General features: G+C 41.7%; 1 pseudogene across 1 annotated transcript; it reads right to left on the bottom strand.

Annotated features, from left to right (window-relative positions):
* Positions 1 to 5,699: 5,699 nt before the first annotated feature.
* On the bottom strand, positions 5,700 to 7,685 carry LOC308430453 (protein SDA1 homolog; annotated as a pseudogene). Its single transcript has one exon. The product of its transcript is annotated as a protein SDA1 homolog (transcript).
* Between the last annotated feature and the right edge of the window lie 772 nt (positions 7,686 to 8,457).

Below are 8,457 nucleotides of genomic sequence, written 5' to 3'. Positions count from 1 at the left end.
ACTATTACTGGAAAAGGATCAAAGATTCAATGTGGGAAGATAGGGGAGTGAGTAATGTACTTGCCTGACTCTATGAATTTTGATTATCAGAACCTCTGTAAAGCTGGTTGAGGAGTTGAGGGGGTTCTGTCAGCCTACAACTCCTTTTGTGGAATAATGGATGAGACACAAGAACCCCAGAAGCCCATATAGTAAACAAAAAGCTACTCCTTGAAACAAGGGAGACTATGCAACTGTGAGGATAGCAAGTGTTTGCCTAGGTTCACACCCAAGGACCCCCCACCCCCGTCTATCATGCATGCATACAAACACACACACTCACACACACACACATACACACACACACACACACACACACACATACACACACACACACACACACACACACACAGAGAGAGAGAGAGAGAGAGAGAGAGAGAGAGAGAGAGAGAGAGAGAAGAGGTAGTAGAGGGAGAAAGAGTAGGAGGAAGAAAAAAGAGGGAAGAAGTAAATTTTAAATTAATATTAGAATTTAACATCAATTGGAAATCCACTTCTCAGCTTTTTAAATTTACTTTTAAATTAAATCATGTCATTTTCAGAGACCTTTTAAAGAAATGTGAAAGTCTGTATTTTTAGTAACGGTTGATCAGGATTGATGTGAGTATTCTGGTCAGGAAATCAGCTCCAAATGTACTTAAGAAGAGATGCTGCCCACGTGTGCATTTGCAGTTTTGCCTTCTGCGAAGACAACGGCGGCTAACAGATGGAGCCACACTGAACTTTACTCGGTGTTCCATTCATCTTATACACAAGTCCATGCAGCGAGCAAGCCAACTTGACAGTTTAATTCCACATTAGGATAATGCTTGGAAGGGTAATCCTATTCGCACTGCAGGATGAGGATGCCTGCATAGTGGCTTTGGCCTCTAAAATTGTTAGCTATAAATTCTGAGCTGGCAGTATGAGCTTCTTAACTTCTAAACCAGCCTTTTCTTAGCATCTGTTGCCAAGCGTGGGTTATTTGTCCATAAATCTATCTAACCCTTTGTATTTTTCTTTTTGAAATCATTTTGACAAATGTCCAAACTAATGCAATCTGCATTAAAAATGGATTATCTTAAACTGTACACAGTGGCTGCATGCATGTAAGAAATAGAAAATGAGTTGTAAATTGAATTTCCTTTTTATGGTTAGATTTAAAAAATATAGAGACAGGCCTTTTTTCTGTTTTTCTTTAAATCAAATAAATAGCTAATTGTTTAATTTTTTTTTCTTTAAATAAACCAGCACTTAGATCTGATTTGTGTGCTCAGTTTGTATGATGCTTGTGTCACATACAATAGATTAATGGTGTCTGTTCTCTGGTCTTAATACAGAAGTGTTATGACAGAGATCACAGGACAGTGAGCTCCAGGGCCCCTGAAAAGTGTTTAGTCTGATTTCTGCTTTGAAACACTAGGAAATTATATATTCCTTTTAAAAGATATTTAGGTATTTGATAATTAAATAAGGGAACATAATCCACATCTGCCTATCTGAGCTTCCAAGCAACCACTGTAAACGGAAAAGCTTTTTCCGGTACATTTTTTTTTATTTCCTCCCCCCCTCCTTCTTTCTGTCTTTTCCCCTCCTTCTTTGTTTTTGTTTTGTTTGTTTGCTTGTTTGTTTTAAGATAGGGTGTTTATGTGTAATAGTCCTGGCTGACCAAGAACTTGCTTTGTTGAATAGGCTGGCCTTGAACTTACAAAGATCTGCCTGTGATGTTTCCAATGTTGATCTTCAGATTTCAAATGCCCTTGTTTCATAAAATGGAGAACTGGTTTAGAGTGTTTTCCAGCCAAACAAGGCCATTAAGTCCTCAAAGGGAACCATGCTGAGTCAATTTGCAAATGTGAGGAAACAGCTGAGCTCTTTATCCTTCCTGCAAGCATAGAAGCCAACCCACTGGAAAGCCAGGAGACCTGTGAGGAGAATTCTGCAGTAGGCACCTGGGTGTTTACTGCCTGGCAGGAATATTCCTTCTCCCTGGTGGTCCTGCCTGTCTAGCCTTAGTGGGAGAGGATGGAGGATATGACTCCTCCAGAGACTTGATATGCCCTAGAATACTCAAGGGGGACTCCACCCTCTCAGAGGAGAAGAGAAGGTGGGGAAGAGGGAAGGGATTTTTGAATGGGGTAAGGAAGATGGGGGTCAGCAATTGGGATGTAAAGTGAGATAAGTAAACAAATAAGTAAATAATGACTAAATAAGAATATTCTTCCATATTTCTGTGCCAGTCCTACAGGCCTCTCCTGCCAGTCTGACAACAGGAATCCTTCTGTTGTGAACTTAGTCAAAATATGAATAATTATATTTCCAATAAATTCACTATATTTATTGAAAAACAGTTCACCTTTCAACAGACGAAATAAACAACAACAAAACACAACAAACAAAAATAATGATCTACCTAAGATCCAAACTCTTAAATACATCTTAAATCTTTTTTTTTTTCTTGGATATTTTACTTATTTACATTTTAGATGTTTTCCCCTTTTCAGGTTTCCTTTCCAGAAACCCCCTATCTCATCCTCCCTTTCCCTCCTTCTATGTGGATGTTCCAACACATACTCTCCCACTGCTGTCTTCCTGCTCTTGCATTCCCATACAATGAGGAACCAAGTCTTCCTAGGACCAAGGATTCTCCTCCAATTGATGTCCAACAAAGGCACCCTCTGCTACATATGCAGCTGGAGCTATGAGTCCCTTCAACTCTTTGGTTGGCGGTTAAGGCCCTGGGAGCTCTGGGGGTTCTGGTTGGTTGATATTGTTATTCTCCCTATGGATTGCAAACCTCTTCAGTTCCTTCAGTCCTTACATAATTCTGACCCTGTGCACAGTCCAATGGTTGGCTTTAAGCATCAACTTCTGTACTTGTCAGACAAAGAAGTCAAGAAGTTAATAACCCTATTAAAAATGGGGTTCGGAGATAAAAAAAAGAGTTCTCCACTAAGGAATACCGAATGGCTGAGAAGCAACTAAAGAACACATTTAGTCATCAAGGAAATGCAAATCAAAACAACCCAGAGATACTACTTGACACCAGTCAGAATAGCTAAGATCAAAAATACAGGTGGTGAGATGATGGCAAGGATGTGGAGAAAGAAAAACCCTATTCCATTGTTGGTGGGATTGCAAGCTGGTACTACCACTTCAGAAATCAGTCTGGTGTTTCCTCAGAAAACTAAACATAGTACTTACTACCTGAGCATCCAGTTTTATCACTCCTGAGTATATTCCCAAACGATGTTCCAGCATATAGAAAGGACACATGCTCCATTATGTTCACAGCAGCTTTATTTAATAGCCAGAAGCTGGAAAGAACATAGATGCCCTTCAATAGAGGAATGGATACTGAAAATGTGGTACATATACACAATGGAGTACTACTCAGCTAGTAAAATAATGACTTCATGAAATTCTTAGGCAAATGGATTGAATTAAAATACGTCACGCGCCCATGCTTCCCGCTGCTAGGAACAGGCGTGCAACAAACAAACAGCTTCTTCTGCGGATAACCTTTATTGAACAGCACTTTGGCAGGGGGCTTCTTGAGCAGGAAACTTCTCTCTGAGCCGGGGACTCCCTACCGGGTTCTACTGTCTAGGCGACCTCTCACGCGCAGTCCCCCACGTGCGATCTCTCTGTCCAGTCTCTGTCCATGCGGGATCTCCCGCAGTCTCTTCTATCGGGTCCCTCTCCACGTGGTACCTCTCCGCCATCCCTCCACGTGGGGTCTCCCGCAATCTCTCCACTGTCTTCCTCTCTTCCTCTGTCTTCCTCTCCACGTGGGGGAGAAATGCACTGCTATATATGCCTAGGAGACTCGTGTCGCTACCTGATTGGTGCGCCCTCCAGTAACTCAATAGTATGCCCCGAGAGCAGGCTATGACATATGTGGCGCATGCGCATTAAGTCTCTTGGCTGGGCAACAGCTCTGTTTGCTGAGTTCTCGGCTGGAAGCCGGCGCCATGTTTGGGTGCAGCACAAATGGCTCCCTACAAAAATATATCATCCTAAGTGAGGTAATCCAGTCACAAAAGAACACACATTGTATGTTCTCAGTGATAAGTGGATATTAGCCCCAAAGCTTGCAACACCCAAGATATTATTCATAGACCATATGAAGCTCAAGAAGAAAGAAGACCAAAGTGTGAATGATTCAGTCCTTCCTAGAAGGGGGAACAAAATACTCAAGGAATGAAATACAGAGACAAAATATAGAGCAGAGAGTGAAGAAAAGGCCATCCATGGATTGCTCCACACGGGGATCCATACAATTTTCGGCCACCAAAGCCAGACAATTTGTGGATCCCAAAAAGTGCTTGCTGACAGGACCCGTTACACCTATCCCACAAGAGTCTCTGCCTGAGTCTGTCAAATATAGAGGCAGATGCTCATAGCCAATCACTGGATGAACATGGATTCCCCAACAGAGGAGTTAGAGAAAGGACTGAAGGAACTGAAGGGGTTTGCAACCTATAGGAAGAACAATATCAACCAACCTGACCTTCCAAAGCCCTCAGGGACTAAACCATAAACCAGAGTACATACATGGAAGGACCCATGGCTCCAGCTGCTTATGTAGCAGAGGATGGCCTTGTTGAACATCAGTGGGAGGAGAGGCCCTTGGTTCTTTTAAGGCTTGAAGCCCCAGTGTAGGGTAATGCCAAGGCAGGGAAGCAGGAGGTTGTATGTGAGTGCTGGAACACCCTCAGAGAAGCAGGGCAAGGGAGGATGGAGTAGGGGATTTCCAGAAATCAGGAAACGGATAACATTTGAAATGTCAATAAAATATCCAATAAAACGTTTTATATAAAAAATATATGTAAATGGTTCCATTTATGAAATGTGAATATATATGAAGGCAGAGGTGGGTGGACTGACAGGGAAAGGATCACAGCTACCGTGTGGCAAACATGGGTAAGAAGTATCCTCAAGCATCATTACCTACTCTGCACATGGTCATCATAATTAGCATGGAGTAGCCCATAGAGTCACTGGTCTACTTCTGCATTATTATATATTTATTTCTTTTTTACCTATATTTAAATCTAAGGTAAACAGTAATTAGATAGAAATTGGATGGTCCTAAATTTTCTAGTTGTTTTATTTAGAAAGCTGTAATTCTTCACTATTTACATACGTGAGTACATTGGAATTTTAAAAAAAATACCGGTTTTGAGGGTATTTATATTGAAGTGGTATTTAGTGTGATCTGCTTAAAGATTCCCTGTGTTTCAAATCAAGCTGACAGGCACCTGTTCAACCATTGTTACATGAATCATGAACTCAATACTGAGAATAAAGTCATTTAAGAAAAAGCATCTGTAATATATCATTATATTCCCAGTGTCTTATCTTTGCGATTTGGAAGAACTTTGACTTGATACCGTGAGATTACAACCTAAGCTCTAAGGGGCCTGGAGAGATGACTTATTAACAACTAAGAGGCTTTGCTGGTCTTGAAGAGAACCTGGGCTCTAACCCCAGAAACCACTTACTGGTTCAGAACTTACATAACTTATATTTGCAAAATATAGTGTTTCTTTAATTTTTAATGTAAAAAAATATTAACTAACTTTCAGCATGCTGATACACACAGCCTTGAGCAGGAAATGGATAACTTGCTGATAAGTTACTTCACTCTTTTCCTTTTTCTTTTCCAGAAGTGTGTCTCACAGTGCCAGCAGCTTCTCCTGGAAGGAGTGTGCTATCTTTGACCAGACATTCTGCTTTTTCTTCTCTTTATTTGTGGAACTGAAGAATGGGTTTATTTTGGTTTTCTTCCTCATAAATTCCTTTTAGTCTGTTCTTCCAGCCATTTCTGTTGCTAGTCTCGTTTCTTTGTCAGACATGGGGTTTTTATGAAGGCGTTCAGTGTCCCGAAGAAATAGCAATCCATGCCTGAATTCCTTGTCACTGAAAATTTCCAAGTATTTTCTTTTCTGGGCCTTTCCTGGGGCAGTATCCATTTTCTTCTTCAGCTGGGGCATTTGGGTTTTCTGGAAGTGATCCTTGCTTTGAAACTTAACTGGTGTTGATGGATGGCTACAGCTTTGTTTTTCTGTTCTTCCATGGGCATCACGTCCAGCTGCTTGCTGTTCCTCATCAGAAAAGTGGTGCACATCAACCCACTCACCATCCTCCGCCTCCTCCCCTCCTCATGGAGGCTGTCTCTGTACCATTCATCTTCGTTGCTTTCTCTATTCTCTTCTTCCTCAGGCTCTAGAACCTCTGCTTCCAGGATGTTATCTTTAGCATCCAATTCTCCATATTCTTGTATTCTTGCTTCATTGGAGACTTAAGTGACGTTAGCCTGGATCTTCTTCTGCAAACTCTAAGGAGTCACTAGCTGGCAGAGATGGATCAAACTTCTGTAGGACATCGTTACATTCTTATCGTTGTGTGTCTAGTACTGAGCCATTTCCTGAACAAGCTCTTCAGTCATGGCCAGAGGACATCTAGCTGTGATCTCTGATGGCATTGATTCCTACGGTCATGACTTCTCCAGAGTTTCTGTCAGTAACAAAATTGTTGGCCACTGTCAGGAGCAATGACTGAATAATCTCTGGGGACACTAGGTGATAAGAGGCTTGTGCAGCAAACAGAAGGATCTTCATGACTTCTGTCTGGTAGGGCTGCAGAAACCTCTGCACAAAAGAGTAGAAGTTGAAGAGGGAAAGCTCGTGAATTCCCACCAGTCTGGAGATGAGGTTCATGAGCAACATCTTCACTGCAAACCTCTTCTTACAGCTCGGTAGCTGCTTCAGAAGCCCTTCTGCAAAGTCTTGGAAATCACGAATCAAGTGAATAGCTCAAAAGTTAAACACTTCTGGTTTCTTTTCTTTGTTTCTTCAGCATGTTCAAGGCCTTTTCCAGTTTCTTGATTTTGGAACCTTTCTCTCCTGTGGCATGCTGCACCAGTGGCTTTCTCACTGCAGGCCCGTCTTCCCTGGATTCCGAGTCACCGTCTTGCTTTTCTTCGTCATCTTTCTCTAGGAAGAATGTTGAAGCAGCACCTGGTATCTAGGTGATCACGGAGAAACATGCAGTTGTAATAACATTGACTGTTTTGGCATTATTCGAGATGTTCCTTCTGTAATCTTCAGTCATCACATCCAAAGACATCTTGGCTGCGGGTGCATTGCTGTCTCTCAACATGGTGTCCATGAAGTTCCTTAGAACCACGTTCATTTTGTTGTTCGTGTGTTTGGCATTGATGTCCTTGATGTCAGTCACAATATGTGTGTAGAAAAGACTTCACAGGAGCTTGTCATGATAGCACAGAAGCTAAAGAAGGACTCTAGCAAATTTGATGGATTGATAAGATTTTTATTTCTCAGTAAGATCACAGCTTTGCAAGATGTCCTGCGGAGGTCTGCATCTAAGACAGTGTGTGTAGGAGAGCAGGTCCTTCAGCTCCTGTGGGAAGTTGCTGAGATGCTCCGGGTAGCTGTGGCCAATCTGTGCTATGAACAGCATCTCCTGCTCTGCAAGTTCTTTCCTGGGTTCATGTGGTGGTAAGTTGAACGTCACCATATTGATTTGTACTGATTATATTCCTGAAGGAGCTCCTTGACGTAAGCCAGTGGGTCCAACTTAATCAGGTTCTATAGCTATGGCAGGTTGCTGGGCAGGTTATTATTGTTTCTGACAGACATGGGTGTAAATGGGCTTCCTGGCGAGCAGTTCTTGGAAAACGTAGACCCCTGTCAATCACAACCTGGTCCCTGAGGCAGCTTAGACTCCTGTTTCCTAGTATGACCCCATTTCTAAAAATGGACAAAATTATAACTATTTTACAGATGCTGAGGTTAGACCACTGTATGTATAGTGCCTCTGTAGGCTGTTGTGGCAGGCATGCCCCTTCCTTTACTGCAAAATGGGTATGACATTAACACGTTCCAGAGCTGCTGTGGTTGCTAAATGGGATGATTGATTTTAAGTGCTTTGAAAAGGATCCAGCATTTTCTTAAAGCCGAAACTTATTATCGATTCTTCTCCAACACGTCTATTCAATCAGCATGCATCTGTTTTCTATCCCATGGATTGCATTAAGCCAGGCCCTTCACAGAGCCAGCCTTACAGGGCTTGGCACTGTAACCACACATCAAGGTTCTGACAATTAAAAATTTATTTTGGATTTTGATTGATAATTTTCTTAAAACAATCACACAAGAATAAGCTCACAGTGCTGCGCATGACATTAATACCCTGCTTTCAAATATTATGTGTCAAATAAAAAGAGGATAGGCATACTTAACAAATTTATCAATCGCTCATAAAGTTGTAATAGCACGCTTGCTATGTCACCTTGGCAAGGAGACTGGATTTGTGGTAATTCAGCATATTAAGATCACAGTTTTGATTAACTATAAGCTAGTGATAAGAAAACGTGATGGGGATTCTAGAGAAGGGAGGAGTGAAGTACTA

This window comes from Micromys minutus, assembly GCF_963924665.1.
Source record: "Micromys minutus genome assembly, chromosome: 15".
In the NCBI taxonomy this organism is placed as follows: domain Eukaryota; kingdom Metazoa; phylum Chordata; class Mammalia; order Rodentia; family Muridae; genus Micromys; species Micromys minutus.
The sequence above is the reverse complement of the archived record's forward strand: the minus strand, read 5'-3'. Positions and strand labels throughout refer to the sequence as shown.